This window comes from Lissotriton vulgaris, chromosome 4_1, assembly GCF_964263255.1.
Source record: "Lissotriton vulgaris chromosome 4_1, aLisVul1.2, whole genome shotgun sequence".
Taxonomy (NCBI): Eukaryota; Metazoa; Chordata; class Amphibia; order Caudata; family Salamandridae; genus Lissotriton; species Lissotriton vulgaris.
Genome location: NC_141691.1, coordinates 520,098,264 through 520,118,935, shown reverse-complemented (window position 1 = coordinate 520,118,935; position 20,672 = coordinate 520,098,264). Strand labels below are relative to the sequence as shown.

General features: G+C 52.2%; 29 non-coding genes across 29 annotated transcripts; 10 read left to right on the top strand and 19 right to left on the bottom strand.

Moving 5' to 3' along the window:
• Positions 1–155: 155 nt before the first annotated feature.
• Positions 156–227, bottom strand: TRNAE-UUC (transfer RNA glutamic acid (anticodon UUC)). The gene has a single exon. It is a non-coding gene; the product is annotated as a tRNA-Glu (tRNA).
• Positions 228–470: 243 nt separating this feature from the next.
• Positions 471–553, top strand: TRNAL-UAA (transfer RNA leucine (anticodon UAA)). The gene has a single exon. It is a non-coding gene; the product is annotated as a tRNA-Leu (tRNA).
• A 1,094-nt stretch (positions 554–1,647) lies between these two features.
• On the bottom strand, positions 1,648–1,719 carry TRNAE-CUC (transfer RNA glutamic acid (anticodon CUC)). Its single transcript has one exon. It is a non-coding gene; the product is annotated as a tRNA-Glu (tRNA).
• Positions 1,720–2,337: 618 nt separating this feature from the next.
• On the bottom strand, positions 2,338–2,409 carry TRNAE-UUC (transfer RNA glutamic acid (anticodon UUC)). Its single transcript has one exon. It is a non-coding gene; the product is annotated as a tRNA-Glu (tRNA).
• Positions 2,410–2,652: 243 nt separating this feature from the next.
• Positions 2,653–2,735, top strand: TRNAL-UAA (transfer RNA leucine (anticodon UAA)). The gene has a single exon. It is a non-coding gene; the product is annotated as a tRNA-Leu (tRNA).
• A 1,094-nt stretch (positions 2,736–3,829) lies between these two features.
• TRNAE-CUC (transfer RNA glutamic acid (anticodon CUC)) lies at positions 3,830–3,901 on the bottom strand. Its single transcript has one exon. It is a non-coding gene; the product is annotated as a tRNA-Glu (tRNA).
• Positions 3,902–4,519: 618 nt separating this feature from the next.
• On the bottom strand, positions 4,520–4,591 carry TRNAE-UUC (transfer RNA glutamic acid (anticodon UUC)). The gene has a single exon. It is a non-coding gene; the product is annotated as a tRNA-Glu (tRNA).
• Positions 4,592–4,834: 243 nt separating this feature from the next.
• Positions 4,835–4,917, top strand: TRNAL-UAA (transfer RNA leucine (anticodon UAA)). Its single transcript has one exon. It is a non-coding gene; the product is annotated as a tRNA-Leu (tRNA).
• A 1,094-nt stretch (positions 4,918–6,011) lies between these two features.
• Positions 6,012–6,083, bottom strand: TRNAE-CUC (transfer RNA glutamic acid (anticodon CUC)). Its single transcript has one exon. It is a non-coding gene; the product is annotated as a tRNA-Glu (tRNA).
• A 618-nt stretch (positions 6,084–6,701) lies between these two features.
• TRNAE-UUC (transfer RNA glutamic acid (anticodon UUC)) lies at positions 6,702–6,773 on the bottom strand. Its single transcript has one exon. It is a non-coding gene; the product is annotated as a tRNA-Glu (tRNA).
• Positions 6,774–7,016: 243 nt separating this feature from the next.
• Positions 7,017–7,099, top strand: TRNAL-UAA (transfer RNA leucine (anticodon UAA)). Its single transcript has one exon. It is a non-coding gene; the product is annotated as a tRNA-Leu (tRNA).
• Positions 7,100–8,193: 1,094 nt separating this feature from the next.
• Positions 8,194–8,265, bottom strand: TRNAE-CUC (transfer RNA glutamic acid (anticodon CUC)). The gene has a single exon. It is a non-coding gene; the product is annotated as a tRNA-Glu (tRNA).
• A 618-nt stretch (positions 8,266–8,883) lies between these two features.
• TRNAE-UUC (transfer RNA glutamic acid (anticodon UUC)) lies at positions 8,884–8,955 on the bottom strand. The gene has a single exon. It is a non-coding gene; the product is annotated as a tRNA-Glu (tRNA).
• A 243-nt stretch (positions 8,956–9,198) lies between these two features.
• TRNAL-UAA (transfer RNA leucine (anticodon UAA)) lies at positions 9,199–9,281 on the top strand. Its single transcript has one exon. It is a non-coding gene; the product is annotated as a tRNA-Leu (tRNA).
• Positions 9,282–10,375: 1,094 nt separating this feature from the next.
• Positions 10,376–10,447, bottom strand: TRNAE-CUC (transfer RNA glutamic acid (anticodon CUC)). Its single transcript has one exon. It is a non-coding gene; the product is annotated as a tRNA-Glu (tRNA).
• A 618-nt stretch (positions 10,448–11,065) lies between these two features.
• On the bottom strand, positions 11,066–11,137 carry TRNAE-UUC (transfer RNA glutamic acid (anticodon UUC)). Its single transcript has one exon. It is a non-coding gene; the product is annotated as a tRNA-Glu (tRNA).
• A 243-nt stretch (positions 11,138–11,380) lies between these two features.
• Positions 11,381–11,463, top strand: TRNAL-UAA (transfer RNA leucine (anticodon UAA)). Its single transcript has one exon. It is a non-coding gene; the product is annotated as a tRNA-Leu (tRNA).
• A 1,094-nt stretch (positions 11,464–12,557) lies between these two features.
• Positions 12,558–12,629, bottom strand: TRNAE-CUC (transfer RNA glutamic acid (anticodon CUC)). Its single transcript has one exon. It is a non-coding gene; the product is annotated as a tRNA-Glu (tRNA).
• Positions 12,630–13,247: 618 nt separating this feature from the next.
• TRNAE-UUC (transfer RNA glutamic acid (anticodon UUC)) lies at positions 13,248–13,319 on the bottom strand. Its single transcript has one exon. It is a non-coding gene; the product is annotated as a tRNA-Glu (tRNA).
• Positions 13,320–13,562: 243 nt separating this feature from the next.
• Positions 13,563–13,645, top strand: TRNAL-UAA (transfer RNA leucine (anticodon UAA)). The gene has a single exon. It is a non-coding gene; the product is annotated as a tRNA-Leu (tRNA).
• A 1,094-nt stretch (positions 13,646–14,739) lies between these two features.
• Positions 14,740–14,811, bottom strand: TRNAE-CUC (transfer RNA glutamic acid (anticodon CUC)). The gene has a single exon. It is a non-coding gene; the product is annotated as a tRNA-Glu (tRNA).
• Positions 14,812–15,429: 618 nt separating this feature from the next.
• TRNAE-UUC (transfer RNA glutamic acid (anticodon UUC)) lies at positions 15,430–15,501 on the bottom strand. The gene has a single exon. It is a non-coding gene; the product is annotated as a tRNA-Glu (tRNA).
• Positions 15,502–15,744: 243 nt separating this feature from the next.
• On the top strand, positions 15,745–15,827 carry TRNAL-UAA (transfer RNA leucine (anticodon UAA)). Its single transcript has one exon. It is a non-coding gene; the product is annotated as a tRNA-Leu (tRNA).
• A 1,094-nt stretch (positions 15,828–16,921) lies between these two features.
• On the bottom strand, positions 16,922–16,993 carry TRNAE-CUC (transfer RNA glutamic acid (anticodon CUC)). The gene has a single exon. It is a non-coding gene; the product is annotated as a tRNA-Glu (tRNA).
• Positions 16,994–17,611: 618 nt separating this feature from the next.
• TRNAE-UUC (transfer RNA glutamic acid (anticodon UUC)) lies at positions 17,612–17,683 on the bottom strand. Its single transcript has one exon. It is a non-coding gene; the product is annotated as a tRNA-Glu (tRNA).
• Positions 17,684–17,926: 243 nt separating this feature from the next.
• On the top strand, positions 17,927–18,009 carry TRNAL-UAA (transfer RNA leucine (anticodon UAA)). The gene has a single exon. It is a non-coding gene; the product is annotated as a tRNA-Leu (tRNA).
• A 1,094-nt stretch (positions 18,010–19,103) lies between these two features.
• On the bottom strand, positions 19,104–19,175 carry TRNAE-CUC (transfer RNA glutamic acid (anticodon CUC)). Its single transcript has one exon. It is a non-coding gene; the product is annotated as a tRNA-Glu (tRNA).
• Positions 19,176–19,793: 618 nt separating this feature from the next.
• Positions 19,794–19,865, bottom strand: TRNAE-UUC (transfer RNA glutamic acid (anticodon UUC)). Its single transcript has one exon. It is a non-coding gene; the product is annotated as a tRNA-Glu (tRNA).
• A 243-nt stretch (positions 19,866–20,108) lies between these two features.
• On the top strand, positions 20,109–20,191 carry TRNAL-UAA (transfer RNA leucine (anticodon UAA)). The gene has a single exon. It is a non-coding gene; the product is annotated as a tRNA-Leu (tRNA).
• The last annotated feature ends 481 nt before the right edge of the window (positions 20,192–20,672 follow it).

The following is a 20,672-nucleotide window of genomic DNA, read 5'->3' as shown; positions in this document are numbered from 1 at the left end:
AAGGTGGCTTAGGTCAATGGGGGCAAAGCAACCTGGGGCACAGGAGAACAAGCCCCATTCCTCCGCTTTCATCTATTGGGAGGGGTGCCTTTTTAAAGACCTTCTTTTAAAAAAGATACACAGACAAATTAAGCAATCTAGGCTTTAGAGGGATCTTCCCTGACCGGGAATCGAACCCGGGCCGCGGCGGTGAAAGCGCCGAATCCTAGCCACTAGACCACCAGGGAGTAGATGCTCTAGTGTGCCTGCCTTGCTCACCCCCTTATTGTGACTAAGCTAACTCCAATATAAAAATTAACGGTAAGGTCCGAGTGGGAGAAAGTTAGGTGTCACACAGTGTGTTTGTTATAAGCAATTACTTTTAACCTCCTGCAAAAGCCTTTTAACTCTGCAATCACCTCTTGCTGGACAGCTGGTGCTACAGTAGCAAGCATAAAAAGGGAGTTGAAGAAAGTAAATCCTTGGGTCTCACCAGGGTGGCCGAGTGGTTAAGGCGTTGGACTTAAGATCCAATGGACGTTTGTCCGCATGGGTTCGAGCCCCATTCCTGGTATGGGTTTTCAGCAGGTTTGTAGGAACGTGCAGATGCTTTTGAAAAGCATTTTCCTCCGCCCTCCTCGGCCTCCCACTGCCCCTCCCCAACGGTCCCCATTCAAGCCTCAGGTGTGGAGTCTGCTGCTACTCTTCTACCAGCATGGATGCTTCCCAGAGCAATGAAGTGCCATCTACACAGAGCCCCTGCCTAGAGAAATACACCTCCTATGTCTTTTTCCACTATAGGGAGCAGGAGAAACTGATTGCTTCCTGGGCAACATGGGTCTGCCACTAGAATTTGCAGATTTCTCCCCTTTTTTTGATTTACGCCTACAGGCTCTCCCTTCCCAGTGGAGCAGGATCTGCTGATGCAGGCCCGGCTGGCTCAAACGTGCAAAGGGTTCTCCACAGGCCTCTGGGAAAGAAATTGAGCAGAGTTTCCTGCCCCGCCTCCTCTCGCCTTCCGAACGGGCTTCCAAACGGGCAATGCCCTGACGGGTCCCCCACAACCTATCCTGCCCATGCCCACACCCCTGTATATGAGGGTGACCCATGTCCCTCACCCTCCATGCTCGAATGGAAGGCCTGTGTGTCCTGAGGGGAGCACCAGACAGGCATCTCTCAGGCCAGGCAGACACCTGCAGTACCTGTTAAGCTCCAAAGCCTGTACATTCCCAAGATGCAACAGGTCACTATGCAAATCAGGCAGCCCTTGCCACACCCTCCCCGCCTCTGGCCTCTGCCGCTTTCCGTACGTGCAGCTCAGCTTTTTCTTACCCAGAGGCAGACTTCCGTTTTAGCAAACAGGTGGGTTGCAGTGGGTCCAGGACGCCATTTGGAGACAAAGCCTGCGGCCCAGTCAAAGGAGGACTACCTGCCACAGGCCATGGGGTCAGAAGCCTACAAAAGGAAGCGCGCCTCGGAATACAGGATCTCACTTGCTCAAGAGCCTTGCCTCCCACCATGGGAAGCAGCTCTAAAGGAACCTTGCGAAAATCATATTTTGAGCGATACTGCGTCATGCTAGGCAAATTGTGAGTCAGAAAAGCAACTTCATTTTGAGAAGCCCTGACCTACGGGAAGGAAAAGCTTTCAAGGTCAGAAGAGGGACTTTTCCCTGACCGGGAATCGAACCCGGGCCGCGGCGGTGAGAGCGCCGAATCCTAACCACTAGACCACCAGGGAGCCCAGAGCCGTGCAGCAAAAGTTCATACACTGCTCTCCGAGTGACAAAGCTCATGGGGGCTGAAAACATATTTTATTCTACAGCAAATATGAATCGGAACTTAATCCTCATGATGCCACCAGACTGCCTGTCACTTCCAGGCACAGGCCATCCTCTCCCCCTTGCTACTGAACCGATGAATTCCTGCACAATCAGGATCCCCGGGAAAACCCAAGAGGGACACTTAGTGGCTGCTGATGGCGCACAGACAGCTGGTACACCTTCTCTCACCTATCTCGTTATTCAGCTTGCTGGAAGAATACATTGCGCTTAAGCGATTCAAGAGTGCAAAGGAGAAGAGTGCTCCAAAGTAGATGTATGCATCACAGCAGGGTTTTCCAGCAATTTACCTTTCTGTTGAGCTGGTACTGCACTTCACGCCAACATAGAGCACCTGACTGGGTGGGGGACTGCGTGCGCACAAAGGTGGCTTAGGTCAATGGGGGCAAAGCAACCTGGGGCACAGGAGAACAAGCCCCATTCCTCCGCTTTCATCTATTGGGAGGGGTGCCTTTTTAAAGACCTTCTTTTAAAAAAGATACACAGACAAATTAAGCAATCTATGCTTTAGAGGGATCTTCCCTGACCGGGAATCGAACCCGGGCCGCGGCGGTGAAAGCGCCGAATCCTAGCCACTAGACCACCAGGGAGTAGATGCTCTAGTGTGCCTGCCTTGCTCACCCCCTTATTGTGACTAAGCTAACTCCAATATAAAAATTAACGGTAAGGTCCGAGTGGGAGAAAGTTAGGTGTCACACAGTGTGTTTGTTATAAGCAATTACTTTTAACCTCCTGCAAAAGCCTTTTAACTCTGCAATCACCTCTTGCTGGACAGCTGGTGCTACAGTAGCAAGCATAAAAAGGGAGTTGAAGAAAGTAAATCCTTGGGTCTCACCAGGGTGGCCGAGTGGTTAAGGCGTTGGACTTAAGATCCAATGGACGTTTGTCCGCATGGGTTCGAGCCCCATTCCTGGTATGGGTTTTCAGCAGGTTTGTAGGAACGTGCAGATGCTTTTGAAAAGCATTTTCCTCCGCCCTCCTCGGCCTCCCACTGCCCCTCCCCAACGGTCCCCATTCAAGCCTCAGGTGTGGAGTCTGCTGCTACTCTTCTACCAGCATGGATGCTTCCCAGAGCAATGAAGTGCCATCTACACAGAGCCCCTGCCTAGAGAAATACACCTCCTATGTCTTTTTCCACTATAGGGAGCAGGAGAAACTGATTGCTTCCTGGGCAACATGGGTCTGCCACTAGAATTTGCAGATTTCTCCCCTTTTTTTGATTTACGCCTACAGGCTCTCCCTTCCCAGTGGAGCAGGATCTGCTGATGCAGGCCCGGCTGGCTCAAACGTGCAAAGGGTTCTCCACAGGCCTCTGGGAAAGAAATTGAGCAGAGTTTCCTGCCCCGCCTCCTCTCGCCTTCCGAACGGGCTTCCAAACGGGCAATGCCCTGACGGGTCCCCCACAACCTATCCTGCCCATGCCCACACCCCTGTATATGAGGGTGACCCATGTCCCTCACCCTCCATGCTCGAATGGAAGGCCTGTGTGTCCTGAGGGGAGCACCAGACAGGCATCTCTCAGGCCAGGCAGACACCTGCAGTACCTGTTAAGCTCCAAAGCCTGTACATTCCCAAGATGCAACAGGTCACTATGCAAATCAGGCAGCCCTTGCCACACCCTCCCCGCCTCTGGCCTCTGCCGCTTTCCGTACGTGCAGCTCAGCTTTTTCTTACCCAGAGGCAGACTTCCGTTTTAGCAAACAGGTGGGTTGCAGTGGGTCCAGGACGCCATTTGGAGACAAAGCCTGCGGCCCAGTCAAAGGAGGACTACCTGCCACAGGCCATGGGGTCAGAAGCCTACAAAAGGAAGCGCGCCTCGGAATACAGGATCTCACTTGCTCAAGAGCCTTGCCTCCCACCATGGGAAGCAGCTCTAAAGGAACCTTGCGAAAATCATATTTTGAGCGATACTGCGTCATGCTAGGCAAATTGTGAGTCAGAAAAGCAACTTCATTTTGAGAAGCCCTGACCTACGGGAAGGAAAAGCTTTCAAGGTCAGAAGAGGGACTTTTCCCTGACCGGGAATCGAACCCGGGCCGCGGCGGTGAGAGCGCCGAATCCTAACCACTAGACCACCAGGGAGCCCAGAGCCGTGCAGCAAAAGTTCATACACTGCTCTCCGAGTGACAAAGCTCATGGGGGCTGAAAACATATTTTATTCTACAGCAAATATGAATCGGAACTTAATCCTCATGATGCCACCAGACTGCCTGTCACTTCCAGGCACAGGCCATCCTCTCCCCCTTGCTACTGAACCGATGAATTCCTGCACAATCAGGATCCCCGGGAAAACCCAAGAGGGACACCTAGTGGCTGCTGATGGCGCACAGACAGCTGGTACACCTTCTCTCACCTATCTCGTTATTCAGCTTGCTGGAAGAATACATTGCGCTTAAGCCATTCAAGAGTGCAAAGGAGAAGAGTGCTCCAAAGTAGATGTATGCATCACAGCAGGGTTTTCCAGCAATTTACCTTTCTGTTGAGCTGGTACTGCACTTCACGCCAACATAGAGCACCTGACTGGGTGGGGGACTGCGTGCGCACAAAGGTGGCTTAGGTCAATGGGGGCAAAGCAACCTGGGGCACAGGAGAACAAGCCCCATTCCTCCGCTTTCATCTATTGGGAGGGGTGCCTTTTTAAAGACCTTCTTTTAAAAAAGATACACAGACAAATTAAGCAATCTATGCTTTAGAGGGATCTTCCCTGACCGGGAATCGAACCCGGGCCGCGGCGGTGAAAGCGCCGAATCCTAGCCACTAGACCACCAGGGAGTAGATGCTCTAGTGTGCCTGCCTTGCTCACCCCCTTATTGTGACTAAGCTAACTCCAATATAAAAATTAACGGTAAGGTCCGAGTGGGAGAAAGTTAGGTGTCACACAGTGTGTTTGTTATAAGCAATTACTTTTAACCTCCTGCAAAAGCCTTTTAACTCTGCAATCACCTCTTGCTGGACAGCTGGTGCTACAGTAGCAAGCATAAAAAGGGAGTTGAAGAAAGTAAATCCTTGGGTCTCACCAGGGTGGCCGAGTGGTTAAGGCGTTGGACTTAAGATCCAATGGACGTTTGTCCGCATGGGTTCGAGCCCCATTCCTGGTATGGGTTTTCAGCAGGTTTGTAGGAACGTGCAGATGCTTTTGAAAAGCATTTTCCTCCGCCCTCCTCGGCCTCCCACTGCCCCTCCCCAACGGTCCCCATTCAAGCCTCAGGTGTGGAGTCTGCTGCTACTCTTCTACCAGCATGGATGCTTCCCAGAGCAATGAAGTGCCATCTACACAGAGCCCCTGCCTAGAGAAATACACCTCCTATGTCTTTTTCCACTATAGGGAGCAGGAGAAACTGATTGCTTCCTGGGCAACATGGGTCTGCCACTAGAATTTGCAGATTTCTCCCCTTTTTTTGATTTACGCCTACAGGCTCTCCCTTCCCAGTGGAGCAGGATCTGCTGATGCAGGCCCGGCTGGCTCAAACGTGCAAAGGGTTCTCCACAGGCCTCTGGGAAAGAAATTGAGCAGAGTTTCCTGCCCCGCCTCCTCTCGCCTTCCGAACGGGCTTCCAAACGGGCAATGCCCTGACGGGTCCCCCACAACCTATCCTGCCCATGCCCACACCCCTGTATATGAGGGTGACCCATGTCCCTCACCCTCCATGCTCGAATGGAAGGCCTGTGTGTCCTGAGGGGAGCACCAGACAGGCATCTCTCAGGCCAGGCAGACACCTGCAGTACCTGTTAAGCTCCAAAGCCTGTACATTCCCAAGATGCAACACGTCACTATGCAAATCAGGCAGCCCTTGCCACACCCTCCCCGCCTCTGGCCTCTGCCGCTTTCCGTACGTGCAGCTCAGCTTTTTCTTACCCAGAGGCAGACTTCCGTTTTAGCAAACAGGTGGGTTGCAGTGGGTCCAGGACGCCATTTGGAGACAAAGCCTGCGGCCCAGTCAAAGGAGGACTACCTGCCACAGGCCATGGGGTCAGAAGCCTACAAAAGGAAGCGCGCCTCGGAATACAGGATCTCACTTGCTCAAGAGCCTTGCCTCCCACCATGGGAAGCAGCTCTAAAGGAACCTTGCGAAAATCATATTTTGAGCGATACTGCGTCATGCTAGGCAAATTGTGAGTCAGAAAAGCAACTTCATTTTGAGAAGCCCTGACCTACGGGAAGGAAAAGCTTTCAAGGTCAGAAGAGGGACTTTTCCCTGACCGGGAATCGAACCCGGGCCGCGGCGGTGAGAGCGCCGAATCCTAACCACTAGACCACCAGGGAGCCCAGAGCCGTGCAGCAAAAGTTCATACACTGCTCTCCGAGTGACAAAGCTCATGGGGGCTGAAAACATATTTTATTCTACAGCAAATATGAATCGGAACTTAATCCTCATGATGCCACCAGACTGCCTGTCACTTCCAGGCACAGGCCATCCTCTCCCCCTTGCTACTGAACCGATGAATTCCTGCACAATCAGGATCCCCGGGAAAACCCAAGAGGGACACCTAGTGGCTGCTGATGGCGCACAGACAGCTGGTACACCTTCTCTCACCTATCTCGTTATTCAGCTTGCTGGAAGAATACATTGCGCTTAAGCCATTCAAGAGTGCAAAGGAGAAGAGTGCTCCAAAGTAGATGTATGCATCACAGCAGGGTTTTCCAGCAATTTACCTTTCTGTTGAGCTGGTACTGCACTTCACGCCAACATAGAGCACCTGACTGGGTGGGGGACTGCGTGCGCACAAAGGTGGCTTAGGTCAATGGGGGCAAAGCAACCTGGGGCACAGGAGAACAAGCCCCATTCCTCCGCTTTCATCTATTGGGAGGGGTGCCTTTTTAAAGACCTTCTTTTAAAAAAGATACACAGACAAATTAAGCAATCTATGCTTTAGAGGGATCTTCCCTGACCGGGAATCGAACCCGGGCCGCGGCGGTGAAAGCGCCGAATCCTAGCCACTAGACCACCAGGGAGTAGATGCTCTAGTGTGCCTGCCTTGCTCACCCCCTTATTGTGACTAAGCTAACTCCAATATACAAATTAACGGTAAGGTCCGAGTGGGAGAAAGTTAGGTGTCACACAGTGTGTTTGTTATAAGCAATTACTTTTAACCTCCTGCAAAAGCCTTTTAACTCTGCAATCACCTCTTGCTGGACAGCTGGTGCTACAGTAGCAAGCATAAAAAGGGAGTTGAAGAAAGTAAATCCTTGGGTCTCACCAGGGTGGCCGAGTGGTTAAGGCGTTGGACTTAAGATCCAATGGACGTTTGTCCGCATGGGTTCGAGCCCCATTCCTGGTATGGGTTTTCAGCAGGTTTGTAGGAACGTGCAGATGCTTTTGAAAAGCATTTTCCTCCGCCCTCCTCGGCCTCCCACTGCCCCTCCCCAACGGTCCCCATTCAAGCCTCAGGTGTGGAGTCTGCTGCTACTCTTCTACCAGCATGGATGCTTCCCAGAGCAATGAAGTGCCATCTACACAGAGCCCCTGCCTAGAGAAATACACCTCCTATGTCTTTTTCCACTATAGGGAGCAGGAGAAACTGATTGCTTCCTGGGCAACATGGGTCTGCCACTAGAATTTGCAGATTTCTCCCCTTTTTTTGATTTACGCCTACAGGCTCTCCCTTCCCAGTGGAGCAGGATCTGCTGATGCAGGCCCGGCTGGCTCAAACGTGCAAAGGGTTCTCCACAGGCCTCTGGGAAAGAAATTGAGCAGAGTTTCCTGCCCCGCCTCCTCTCGCCTTCCGAACGGGCTTCCAAACGGGCAATGCCCTGACGGGTCCCCCACAACCTATCCTGCCCATGCCCACACCCCTGTATATGAGGGTGACCCATGTCCCTCACCCTCCATGCTCGAATGGAAGGCCTGTGTGTCCTGAGGGGAGCACCAGACAGGCATCTCTCAGGCCAGGCAGACACCTGCAGTACCTGTTAAGCTCCAAAGCCTGTACATTCCCAAGATGCAACAGGTCACTATGCAAATCAGGCAGCCCTTGCCACACCCTCCCCGCCTCTGGCCTCTGCCGCTTTCCGTACGTGCAGCTCAGCTTTTTCTTACCCAGAGGCAGACTTCCGTTTTAGCAAACAGGTGGGTTGCAGTGGGTCCAGGACGCCATTTGGAGACAAAGCCTGCGGCCCAGTCAAAGGAGGACTACCTGCCACAGGCCATGGGGTCAGAAGCCTACAAAAGGAAGCGCGCCTCGGAATACAGGATCTCACTTGCTCAAGAGCCTTGCCTCCCACCATGGGAAGCAGCTCTAAAGGAACCTTGCGAAAATCATATTTTGAGCGATACTGCGTCATGCTAGGCAAATTGTGAGTCAGAAAAGCAACTTCATTTTGAGAAGCCCTGACCTACGGGAAGGAAAAGCTTTCAAGGTCAGAAGAGGGACTTTTCCCTGACCGGGAATCGAACCCGGGCCGCGGCGGTGAGAGCGCCGAATCCTAACCACTAGACCACCAGGGAGCCCAGAGCCGTGCAGCAAAAGTTCATACACTGCTCTCCGAGTGACAAAGCTCATGGGGGCTGAAAACATATTTTATTCTACAGCAAATATGAATCGGAACTTAATCCTCATGATGCCACCAGACTGCCTGTCACTTCCAGGCACAGGCCATCCTCTCCCCCTTGCTACTGAACCGATGAATTCCTGCACAATCAGGATCCCCGGGAAAACCCAAGAGGGACACTTAGTGGCTGCTGATGGCGCACAGACAGCTGGTACACCTTCTCTCACCTATCTCGTTATTCAGCTTGCTGGAAGAATACATTGCGCTTAAGCGATTCAAGAGTGCAAAGGAGAAGAGTGCTCCAAAGTAGATGTATGCATCACAGCAGGGTTTTCCAGCAATTTACCTTTCTGTTGAGCTGGTACTGCACTTCACGCCAACATAGAGCACCTGACTGGGTGGGGGACTGCGTGCGCACAAAGGTGGCTTAGGTCAATGGGGGCAAAGCAACCTGGGGCACAGGAGAACAAGCCCCATTCCTCCGCTTTCATCTATTGGGAGGGGTGCCTTTTTAAAGACCTTCTTTTAAAAAAGATACACAGACAAATTAAGCAATCTATGCTTTAGAGGGATCTTCCCTGACCGGGAATCGAACCCGGGCCGCGGCGGTGAAAGCGCCGAATCCTAGCCACTAGACCACCAGGGAGTAGATGCTCTAGTGTGCCTGCCTTGCTCACCCCCTTATTGTGACTAAGCTAACTCCAATATAAAAATTAACGGTAAGGTCCGAGTGGGAGAAAGTTAGGTGTCACACAGTGTGTTTGTTATAAGCAATTACTTTTAACCTCCTGCAAAAGCCTTTTAACTCTGCAATCACCTCTTGCTGGACAGCTGGTGCTACAGTAGCAAGCATAAAAAGGGAGTTGAAGAAAGTAAATCCTTGGGTCTCACCAGGGTGGCCGAGTGGTTAAGGCGTTGGACTTAAGATCCAATGGACGTTTGTCCGCATGGGTTCGAGCCCCATTCCTGGTATGGGTTTTCAGCAGGTTTGTAGGAACGTGCAGATGCTTTTGAAAAGCATTTTCCTCCGCCCTCCTCGGCCTCCCACTGCCCCTCCCCAACGGTCCCCATTCAAGCCTCAGGTGTGGAGTCTGCTGCTACTCTTCTACCAGCATGGATGCTTCCCAGAGCAATGAAGTGCCATCTACACAGAGCCCCTGCCTAGAGAAATACACCTCCTATGTCTTTTTCCACTATAGGGAGCAGGAGAAACTGATTGCTTCCTGGGCAACATGGGTCTGCCACTAGAATTTGCAGATTTCTCCCCTTTTTTTGATTTACGCCTACAGGCTCTCCCTTCCCAGTGGAGCAGGATCTGCTGATGCAGGCCCGGCTGGCTCAAACGTGCAAAGGGTTCTCCACAGGCCTCTGGGAAAGAAATTGAGCAGAGTTTCCTGCCCCGCCTCCTCTCGCCTTCCGAACGGGCTTCCAAACGGGCAATGCCCTGACGGGTCCCCCACAACCTATCCTGCCCATGCCCACACCCCTGTATATGAGGGTGACCCATGTCCCTCACCCTCCATGCTCGAATGGAAGGCCTGTGTGTCCTGAGGGGAGCACCAGACAGGCATCTCTCAGGCCAGGCAGACACCTGCAGTACCTGTTAAGCTCCAAAGCCTGTACATTCCCAAGATGCAACAGGTCACTATGCAAATCAGGCAGCCCTTGCCACACCCTCCCCGCCTCTGGCCTCTGCCGCTTTCCGTACGTGCAGCTCAGCTTTTTCTTACCCAGAGGCAGACTTCCGTTTTAGCAAACAGGTGGGTTGCAGTGGGTCCAGGACGCCATTTGGAGACAAAGCCTGCGGCCCAGTCAAAGGAGGACTACCTGCCACAGGCCATGGGGTCAGAAGCCTACAAAAGGAAGCGCGCCTCGGAATACAGGATCTCACTTGCTCAAGAGCCTTGCCTCCCACCATGGGAAGCAGCTCTAAAGGAACCTTGCGAAAATCATATTTTGAGCGATACCGCGTCATGCTAGGCAAATTGTGAGTCAGAAAAGCAACTTCATTTTGAGAAGCCCTGACCTACGGGAAGGAAAAGCTTTCAAGGTCAGAAGAGGGACTTTTCCCTGACCGGGAATCGAACCCGGGCCGCGGCGGTGAGAGCGCCGAATCCTAACCACTAGACCACCAGGGAGCCCAGAGCCGTGCAGCAAAAGTTCATACACTGCTCTCCGAGTGACAAAGCTCATGGGGGCTGAAAACATATTTTATTCTACAGCAAATATGAATCGGAACTTAATCCTCATGATGCCACCAGACTGCCTGTCACTTCCAGGCACAGGCCATCCTCTCCCCCTTGCTACTGAACCGATGAATTCCTGCACAATCAGGATCCCCGGGAAAACCCAAGAGGGACACCTAGTGGCTGCTGATGGCGCACAGACAGCTGGTACACCTTCTCTCACCTATCTCGTTATTCAGCTTGCTGGAAGAATACATTGCGCTTAAGCCATTCAAGAGTGCAAAGGAGAAGAGTGCTCCAAAGTAGATGTATGCATCACAGCAGGGTTTTCCAGCAATTTACCTTTCTGTTGAGCTGGTACTGCACTTCACGCCAACATAGAGCACCTGACTGGGTGGGGGACTGCGTGCGCACAAAGGTGGCTTAGGTCAATGGGGGCAAAGCAACCTGGGGCACAGGAGAACAAGCCCCATTCCTCCGCTTTCATCTATTGGGAGGGGTGCCTTTTTAAAGACCTTCTTTTAAAAAAGATACACAGACAAATTAAGCAATCTATGCTTTAGAGGGATCTTCCCTGACCGGGAATCGAACCCGGGCCGCGGCGGTGAAAGCGCCGAATCCTAGCCACTAGACCACCAGGGAGTAGATGCTCTAGTGTGCCTGCCTTGCTCACCCCCTTATTGTGACTAAGCTAACTCCAATATAAAAATTAACGGTAAGGTCCGAGTGGGAGAAAGTTAGGTGTCACACAGTGTGTTTGTTATAAGCAATTACTTTTAACCTCCTGCAAAAGCCTTTTAACTCTGCAATCACCTCTTGCTGGACAGCTGGTGCTACAGTAGCAAGCATAAAAAGGGAGTTGAAGAAAGTAAATCCTTGGGTCTCACCAGGGTGGCCGAGTGGTTAAGGCGTTGGACTTAAGATCCAATGGACGTTTGTCCGCATGGGTTCGAGCCCCATTCCTGGTATGGGTTTTCAGCAGGTTTGTAGGAACGTGCAGATGCTTTTGAAAAGCATTTTCCTCCGCCCTCCTCGGCCTCCCACTGCCCCTCCCCAACGGTCCCCATTCAAGCCTCAGGTGTGGAGTCTGCTGCTACTCTTCTACCAGCATGGATGCTTCCCAGAGCAATGAAGTGCCATCTACACAGAGCCCCTGCCTAGAGAAATACACCTCCTATGTCTTTTTCCACTATAGGGAGCAGGAGAAACTGATTGCTTCCTGGGCAACATGGGTCTGCCACTAGAATTTGCAGATTTCTCCCCTTTTTTTGATTTACGCCTACAGGCTCTCCCTTCCCAGTGGAGCAGGATCTGCTGATGCAGGCCCGGCTGGCTCAAACGTGCAAAGGGTTCTCCACAGGCCTCTGGGAAAGAAATTGAGCAGAGTTTCCTGCCCCGCCTCCTCTCGCCTTCCGAACGGGCTTCCAAACGGGCAATGCCCTGACGGGTCCCCCACAACCTATCCTGCCCATGCCCACACCCCTGTATATGAGGGTGACCCATGTCCCTCACCCTCCATGCTCGAATGGAAGGCCTGTGTGTCCTGAGGGGAGCACCAGACAGGCATCTCTCAGGCCAGGCAGACACCTGCAGTACCTGTTAAGCTCCAAAGCCTGTACATTCCCAAGATGCAACAGGTCACTATGCAAATCAGGCAGCCCTTGCCACACCCTCCCCGCCTCTGGCCTCTGCCGCTTTCCGTACGTGCAGCTCAGCTTTTTCTTACCCAGAGGCAGACTTCCGTTTTAGCAAACAGGTGGGTTGCAGTGGGTCCAGGACGCCATTTGGAGACAAAGCCTGCGGCCCAGTCAAAGGAGGACTACCTGCCACAGGCCATGGGGTCAGAAGCCTACAAAAGGAAGCGCGCCTCGGAATACAGGATCTCACTTGCTCAAGAGCCTTGCCTCCCACCATGGGAAGCAGCTCTAAAGGAACCTTGCGAAAATCATATTTTGAGCGATACTGCGTCATGCTAGGCAAATTGTGAGTCAGAAAAGCAACTTCATTTTGAGAAGCCCTGACCTACGGGAAGGAAAAGCTTTCAAGGTCAGAAGAGGGACTTTTCCCTGACCGGGAATCGAACCCGGGCCGCGGCGGTGAGAGCGCCGAATCCTAACCACTAGACCACCAGGGAGCCCAGAGCCGTGCAGCAAAAGTTCATACACTGCTCTCCGAGTGACAAAGCTCATGGGGGCTGAAAACATATTTTATTCTACAGCAAATATGAATCGGAACTTAATCCTCATGATGCCACCAGACTGCCTGTCACTTCCAGGCACAGGCCATCCTCTCCCCCTTGCTACTGAACCGATGAATTCCTGCACAATCAGGATCCCCGGGAAAACCCAAGAGGGACACTTAGTGGCTGCTGATGGCGCACAGACAGCTGGTACACCTTCTCTCACCTATCTCGTTATTCAGCTTGCTGGAAGAATACATTGCGCTTAAGCGATTCAAGAGTGCAAAGGAGAAGAGTGCTCCAAAGTAGATGTATGCATCACAGCAGGGTTTTCCAGCAATTTACCTTTCTGTTGAGCTGGTACTGCACTTCACGCCAACATAGAGCACCTGACTGGGTGGGGGACTGCGTGCGCACAAAGGTGGCTTAGGTCAATGGGGGCAAAGCAACCTGGGGCACAGGAGAACAAGCCCCATTCCTCCGCTTTCATCTATTGGGAGGGGTGCCTTTTTAAAGACCTTCTTTTAAAAAAGATACACAGACAAATTAAGCAATCTATGCTTTAGAGGGATCTTCCCTGACCGGGAATCGAACCCGGGCCGCGGCGGTGAAAGCGCCGAATCCTAGCCACTAGACCACCAGGGAGTAGATGCTCTAGTGTGCCTGCCTTGCTCACCCCCTTATTGTGACTAAGCTAACTCCAATATAAAAATTAACGGTAAGGTCCGAGTGGGAGAAAGTTAGGTGTCACACAGTGTGTTTGTTATAAGCAATTACTTTTAACCTCCTGCAAAAGCCTTTTAACTCTGCAATCACCTCTTGCTGGACAGCTGGTGCTACAGTAGCAAGCATAAAAAGGGAGTTGAAGAAAGTAAATCCTTGGGTCTCACCAGGGTGGCCGAGTGGTTAAGGCGTTGGACTTAAGATCCAATGGACGTTTGTCCGCATGGGTTCGAGCCCCATTCCTGGTATGGGTTTTCAGCAGGTTTGTAGGAACGTGCAGATGCTTTTGAAAAGCATTTTCCTCCGCCCTCCTCGGCCTCCCACTGCCCCTCCCCAACGGTCCCCATTCAAGCCTCAGGTGTGGAGTCTGCTGCTACTCTTCTACCAGCATGGATGCTTCCCAGAGCAATGAAGTGCCATCTACACAGAGCCCCTGCCTAGAGAAATACACCTCCTATGTCTTTTTCCACTATAGGGAGCAGGAGAAACTGATTGCTTCCTGGGCAACATGGGTCTGCCACTAGAATTTGCAGATTTCTCCCCTTTTTTTGATTTACGCCTACAGGCTCTCCCTTCCCAGTGGAGCAGGATCTGCTGATGCAGGCCCGGCTGGCTCAAACGTGCAAAGGGTTCTCCACAGGCCTCTGGGAAAGAAATTGAGCAGAGTTTCCTGCCCCGCCTCCTCTCGCCTTCCGAACGGGCTTCCAAACGGGCAATGCCCTGACGGGTCCCCCACAACCTATCCTGCCCATGCCCACACCCCTGTATATGAGGGTGACCCATGTCCCTCACCCTCCATGCTCGAATGGAAGGCCTGTGTGTCCTGAGGGGAGCACCAGACAGGCATCTCTCAGGCCAGGCAGACACCTGCAGTACCTGTTAAGCTCCAAAGCCTGTACATTCCCAAGATGCAACAGGTCACTATGCAAATCAGGCAGCCCTTGCCACACCCTCCCCGCCTCTGGCCTCTGCCGCTTTCCGTACGTGCAGCTCAGCTTTTTCTTACCCAGAGGCAGACTTCCGTTTTAGCAAACAGGTGGGTTGCAGTGGGTCCAGGACGCCATTTGGAGACAAAGCCTGCGGCCCAGTCAAAGGAGGACTACCTGCCACAGGCCATGGGGTCAGAAGCCTACAAAAGGAAGCGCGCCTCGGAATACAGGATCTCACTTGCTCAAGAGCCTTGCCTCCCACCATGGGAAGCAGCTCTAAAGGAACCTTGCGAAAATCATATTTTGAGCGATACTGCGTCATGCTAGGCAAATTGTGAGTCAGAAAAGCAACTTCATTTTGAGAAGCCCTGACCTACGGGAAGGAAAAGCTTTCAAGGTCAGAAGAGGGACTTTTCCCTGACCGGGAATCGAACCCGGGCCGCGGCGGTGAGAGCGCCGAATCCTAACCACTAGACCACCAGGGAGCCCAGAGCCGTGCAGCAAAAGTTCATACACTGCTCTCCGAGTGACAAAGCTCATGGGGGCTGAAAACATATTTTATTCTACAGCAAATATGAATCGGAACTTAATCCTCATGATGCCACCAGACTGCCTGTCACTTCCAGGCACAGGCCATCCTCTCCCCCTTGCTACTGAACCGATGAATTCCTGCACAATCAGGATCCCCGGGAAAACCCAAGAGGGACACCTAGTGGCTGCTGATGGCGCACAGACAGCTGGTACACCTTCTCTCACCTATCTCGTTATTCAGCTTGCTGGAAGAATACATTGCGCTTAAGCCATTCAAGAGTGCAAAGGAGAAGAGTGCTCCAAAGTAGATGTATGCATCACAGCAGGGTTTTCCAGCAATTTACCTTTCTGTTGAGCTGGTACTGCACTTCACGCCAACATAGAGCACCTGACTGGGTGGGGGACTGCGTGCGCACAAAGGTGGCTTAGGTCAATGGGGGCAAAGCAACCTGGGGCACAGGAGAACAAGCCCCATTCCTCCGCTTTCATCTATTGGGAGGGGTGCCTTTTTAAAGACCTTCTTTTAAAAAAGATACACAGACAAATTAAGCAATCTATGCTTTAGAGGGATCTTCCCTGACCGGGAATCGAACCCGGGCCGCGGCGGTGAAAGCGCCGAATCCTAGCCACTAGACCACCAGGGAGTAGATGCTCTAGTGTGCCTGCCTTGCTCACCCCCTTATTGTGACTAAGCTAACTCCAATATAAAAATTAACGGTAAGGTCCGAGTGGGAGAAAGTTAGGTGTCACACAGTGTGTTTGTTATAAGCAATTACTTTTAACCTCCTGCAAAAGCCTTTTAACTCTGCAATCACCTCTTGCTGGACAGCTGGTGCTACAGTAGCAAGCATAAAAAGGGAGTTGAAGAAAGTAAATCCTTGGGTCTCACCAGGGTGCCCGAGTGGTTAAGGCGTTGGACTTAAGATCCAATGGACGTTTGTCCGCATGGGTTCGAGCCCCATTCCTGGTATGGGTTTTCAGCAGGTTTGTAGGAACGTGCAGATGCTTTTGAAAAGCATTTTCCTCCGCCCTCCTCGGCCTCCCACTGCCCCTCCCCAACGGTCCCCATTCAAGCCTCAGGTGTGGAGTCTGCTGCTACTCTTCTACCAGCATGGATGCTTCCCAGAGCAATGAAGTGCCATCTACACAGAGCCCCTGCCTAGAGAAATACACCTCCTATGTCTTTTTCCACTATAGGGAGCAGGAGAAACTGATTGCTTCCTGGGCAACATGGGTCTGCCACTAGAATTTGCAGATTTCTCCCCTTTTTTTGATTTACGCCTACAGGCTCTCCCTTCCCAGTGGAGCAGGATCTGCTGATGCAGGCCCGGCTGGCTCAAACGTGCAAAGGGTTCTCCACAGGCCTCTGGGAAAGAAATTGAGCAGAGTTTCCTGCCCCGCCTCCTCTCGCCTTCCGAACGGGCTTCCAAACGGGCAATGCCCTGACGGGTCCCCCACAACCTATCCTGCCCATGCCCACACCCCTGTATATGAGGGTGACCCATGTCCCTCACCCTCCATGCTCGAATGGAAGGCCTGTGTGTCCTGAGGGGAGCACCAGACAGGCATCTCTCAGGCCAGGCAGACACCTGCAGTACCTGTTAAGCTCCAAAGCCTGTACATTCCCAAGATGCAACACGTCACTATGCAAATCAGGCAGCCCTTGCCACACCCTCCCCGCCTCTGGCCTCTGCCGCTTTCCGTACGTGCAGCTCAGCTTTTTCTTACCCAGAGGCAGACTTCCGTTTTAGCAAACAGGTGGGTTGCAGTGGGTCCAGGACGCCATTTGGAGACAAAGCCTGCGGCCCAGTCAAAGGAGGACTACCTGCCACAGGCCATGGGGTCAGAAGCCTACAAAAGGAAGCGCGCCTCGGAATACAGGATCTCACTTGCTCAAGAGCCTTGCCTCCCACCATGGGAAGCAGCTCTAAAGGAACCTTGCGAAAATCATATTTTGAGCGATACTGCGTCATGCTAGGCAAATTGTGAGTCAGAAAAGCAACTTCATTTTGAGAAGCCCTGACCTACGGGAAGGAAAAGCTTTCAAGGTCAGAAGAGGGACTTTTCCCTGACCGGGAATCGAACCCGGGCCGCGGCGGTGAGAGCGCCGAATCCTAACCACTAGACCACCAGGGAGCCCAGAGCCGTGCAGCAAAAGTTCATACACTGCTCTCCGAGTGACAAAGCTCATGGGGGCTGAAAACATATTTTATTCTACAGCAAATATGAATCGGAACTTAATCCTCATGATGCCACCAGACTGCCTGTCACTTCCAGGCACAGGCCATCCTCTCCCCCTTGCTACTGAACCGATGAATTCCTGCACAATCAGGATCCCCGGGAAAACCCAAGAGGGACACCTAGTGGCTGCTGATGGCGCACAGACAGCTGGTACACCTTCTCTCACCTATCTCGTTATTCAGCTTGCTGGAAGAATACATTGCGCTTAAGCCATTCAAGAGTGCAAAGGAGAAGAGTGCTCCAAAGTAGATGTATGCATCACAGCAGGGTTTTCCAGCAATTTACCTTTCTGTTGAGCTGGTACTGCACTTCACGCCAACATAGAGCACCTGACTGGGTGGGGGACTGCGTGCGCACAAAGGTGGCTTAGGTCAATGGGGGCAAAGCAACCTGGGGCACAGGAGAACAAGCCCCATTCCTCCGCTTTCATCTATTGGGAGGGGTGCCTTTTTAAAGACCTTCTTTTAAAAAAGATACACAGACAAATTAAGCAATCTATGCTTTAGAGGGATCTTCCCTGACCGGGAATCGAACCCGGGCCGCGGCGGTGAAAGCGCCGAATCCTAGCCACTAGACCACCAGGGAGTAGATGCTCTAGTGTGCCTGCCTTGCTCACCCCCTTATTGTGACTAAGCTAACTCCAATATACAAATTAACGGTAAGGTCCGAGTGGGAGAAAGTTAGGTGTCACACAGTGTGTTTGTTATAAGCAATTACTTTTAACCTCCTGCAAAAGCCTTTTAACTCTGCAATCACCTCTTGCTGGACAGCTGGTGCTACAGTAGCAAGCATAAAAAGGGAGTTGAAGAAAGTAAATCCTTGGGTCTCACCAGGGTGGCCGAGTGGTTAAGGCGTTGGACTTAAGATCCAATGGACGTTTGTCCGCATGGGTTCGAGCCCCATTCCTGGTATGGGTTTTCAGCAGGTTTGTAGGAACGTGCAGATGCTTTTGAAAAGCATTTTCCTCCGCCCTCCTCGGCCTCCCACTGCCCCTCCCCAACGGTCCCCATTCAAGCCTCAGGTGTGGAGTCTGCTGCTACTCTTCTACCAGCATGGATGCTTCCCAGAGCAATGAAGTGCCATCTACACAGAGCCCCTGCCTAGAGAAATACACCTCCTATGTCTTTTTCCACTATAGGGAGCAGGAGAAACTGATTGCTTCCTGGGCAACATGGGTCTGCCACTAGAATTTGCAGATTTCTCCCCTTTTTTTGATTTACGCCTACAGGCTCTCCCTTCCCAGTGGAGCAGGATCTGCTGATGCAGGCCCGGCTGGCTCAAACGTGCAAAGGGTTCTCCACAGGCCTCTGGGAAAGAAATTGAGCAGAGTTTCCTGCCCCGCCTCCTCTCGCCTTCCGAACGGGCTTCCAAACGGGCAATGCCCTGACGGGTCCCCCACAACCTATCCTGCCCATGCCCACACCCCTGTATATGAGGGTGACCCATGTCCCTCACCCTCCATGCTCGAATGGAAGGCCTGTGTGTCCTGAGGGGAGCACCAGACAGGCATCTCTCAGGCCAGGCAGACACCTGCAGTACCTGTTAAGCTCCAAAGCCTGTACATTCCCAAGATGCAACAGGTCACTATGCAAATCAGGCAGCCCTTGCCACACCCTCCCCGCCTCTGGCCTCTGCCGCTTTCCGTACGTGCAGCTCAGCTTTTTCTTACCCAGAGGCAGACTTCCGTTTTAGCAAACAGGTGGGTTGCAGTGGGTCCAGGACGCCATTTGGAGACAAAGCCTGCGGCCCAGTCAAAGGAGGACTACCTGCCACAGGCCATGGGGTCAGAAGCCTACAAAAGGAAGCGCGCCTCGGAATACAGGATCTCACTTGCTCAAGAGCCTTGCCTCCCACCATGGGAAGCAGCTCTAAAGGAACCTTGCGAAAATCATATTTTGAGCGATACTGCGTCATGCTAGGCAAATTGTGAGTCAGAAAAGCAACTTCATTTTGAGAAGCCCTGACCTACGGGAAGGAAAAGCTTTCAAGGTCAGAAGAGGGACTTTTCCCTGACCGGGAATCGAACCCGGGCCGCGGCGGTGAGAGCGCCGAATCCTAACCACTAGACCACCAGGGAGCCCAGAGCCGTGCAGCAAAAGTTCATACACTGCTCTCCGAGTGACAAAGCTCATGGGGGCTGAAAACATATTTTATTCTACAGCAAATATGAATCGGAACTTAATCCTCATGATGCCACCAGACTGCCTGTCACTTCCAGGCACAGGCCATCCTCTCCCCCTTGCTACTGAACCGATGAATTCCTGCACAATCAGGATCCCCGGGAAAACCCAAGAGGGACACTTAGTGGCTGCTGATGGCGCACAGACAGCTGGTACACCTTCTCTCACCTATCTCGTTATTCAGCTTGCTGGAAGAATACATTGCGCTTAAGCGATTCAAGAGTGCAAAGGAGAAGAGTGCTCCAAAGTAGATGTATGCATCACAGCAGGGTTTTCCAGCAATTTACCTTTCTGTTGAGCTGGTACTGCACTTCACGCCAACATAGAGCACCTGACTGGGTGGGGGACTGCGTGCGCACAAAGGTGGCTTAGGTCAATGGGGGCAAAGCAACCTGGGGCACAGGAGAACAAGCCCCATTCCTCCGCTTTCATCTATTGGGAGGGGTGCCTTTTTAAAGACCTTCTTTTAAAAAAGATACACAGACAAATTAAGCAATCTATGCTTTAGAGGGATCTTCCCTGACCGGGAATCGAACCCGGGCCGCGGCGGTGAAAGCGCCGAATCCTAGCCACTAGACCACCAGGGAGTAGATGCTCTAGTGTGCCTGCCTTGCTCACCCCCTTATTGTGACTAAGCTAACTCCAATATAAAAATTAACGGTAAGGTCCGAGTGGGAGAAAGTTAGGTGTCACACAGTGTGTTTGTTATAAGCAATTACTTTTAACCTCCTGCAAAAGCCTTTTAACTCTGCAATCACCTCTTGCTGGACAGCTGGTGCTACAGTAGCAAGCATAAAAAGGGAGTTGAAGAAAGTAAATCCTTGGGTCTCACCAGGGTGGCCGAGTGGTTAAGGCGTTGGACTTAAGATCCAATGGACGTTTGTCCGCATGGGTTCGAGCCCCATTCCTGGTATGGGTTTTCAGCAGGTTTGTAGGAACGTGCAGATGCTTTTGAAAAGCATTTTCCTCCGCCCTCCTCGGCCTCCCACTGCCCCTCCCCAACGGTCCCCATTCAAGCCTCAGGTGTGGAGTCTGCTGCTACTCTTCTACCAGCATGGATGCTTCCCAGAGCAATGAAGTGCCATCTACACAGAGCCCCTGCCTAGAGAAATACACCTCCTATGTCTTTTTCCACTATAGGGAGCAGGAGAAACTGATTGCTTCCTGGGCAACATGGGTCTGCCACTAGAATTTGCAGATTTCTCCCCTTTTTTTGATTTACGCCTACAGGCTCTCCCTTCCCAGTGGAGCAGGATCTGCTGATGCAGGCCCGGCTGGCTCAAACGTGCAAAGGGTTCTCCACAGGCCTCTGGGAAAGAAATTGAGCAGAGTTTCCTGCCCCGCCTCCTCTCGCCTTCCGAACGGGCTTCCAAACGGGCAATGCCCTGACGGGT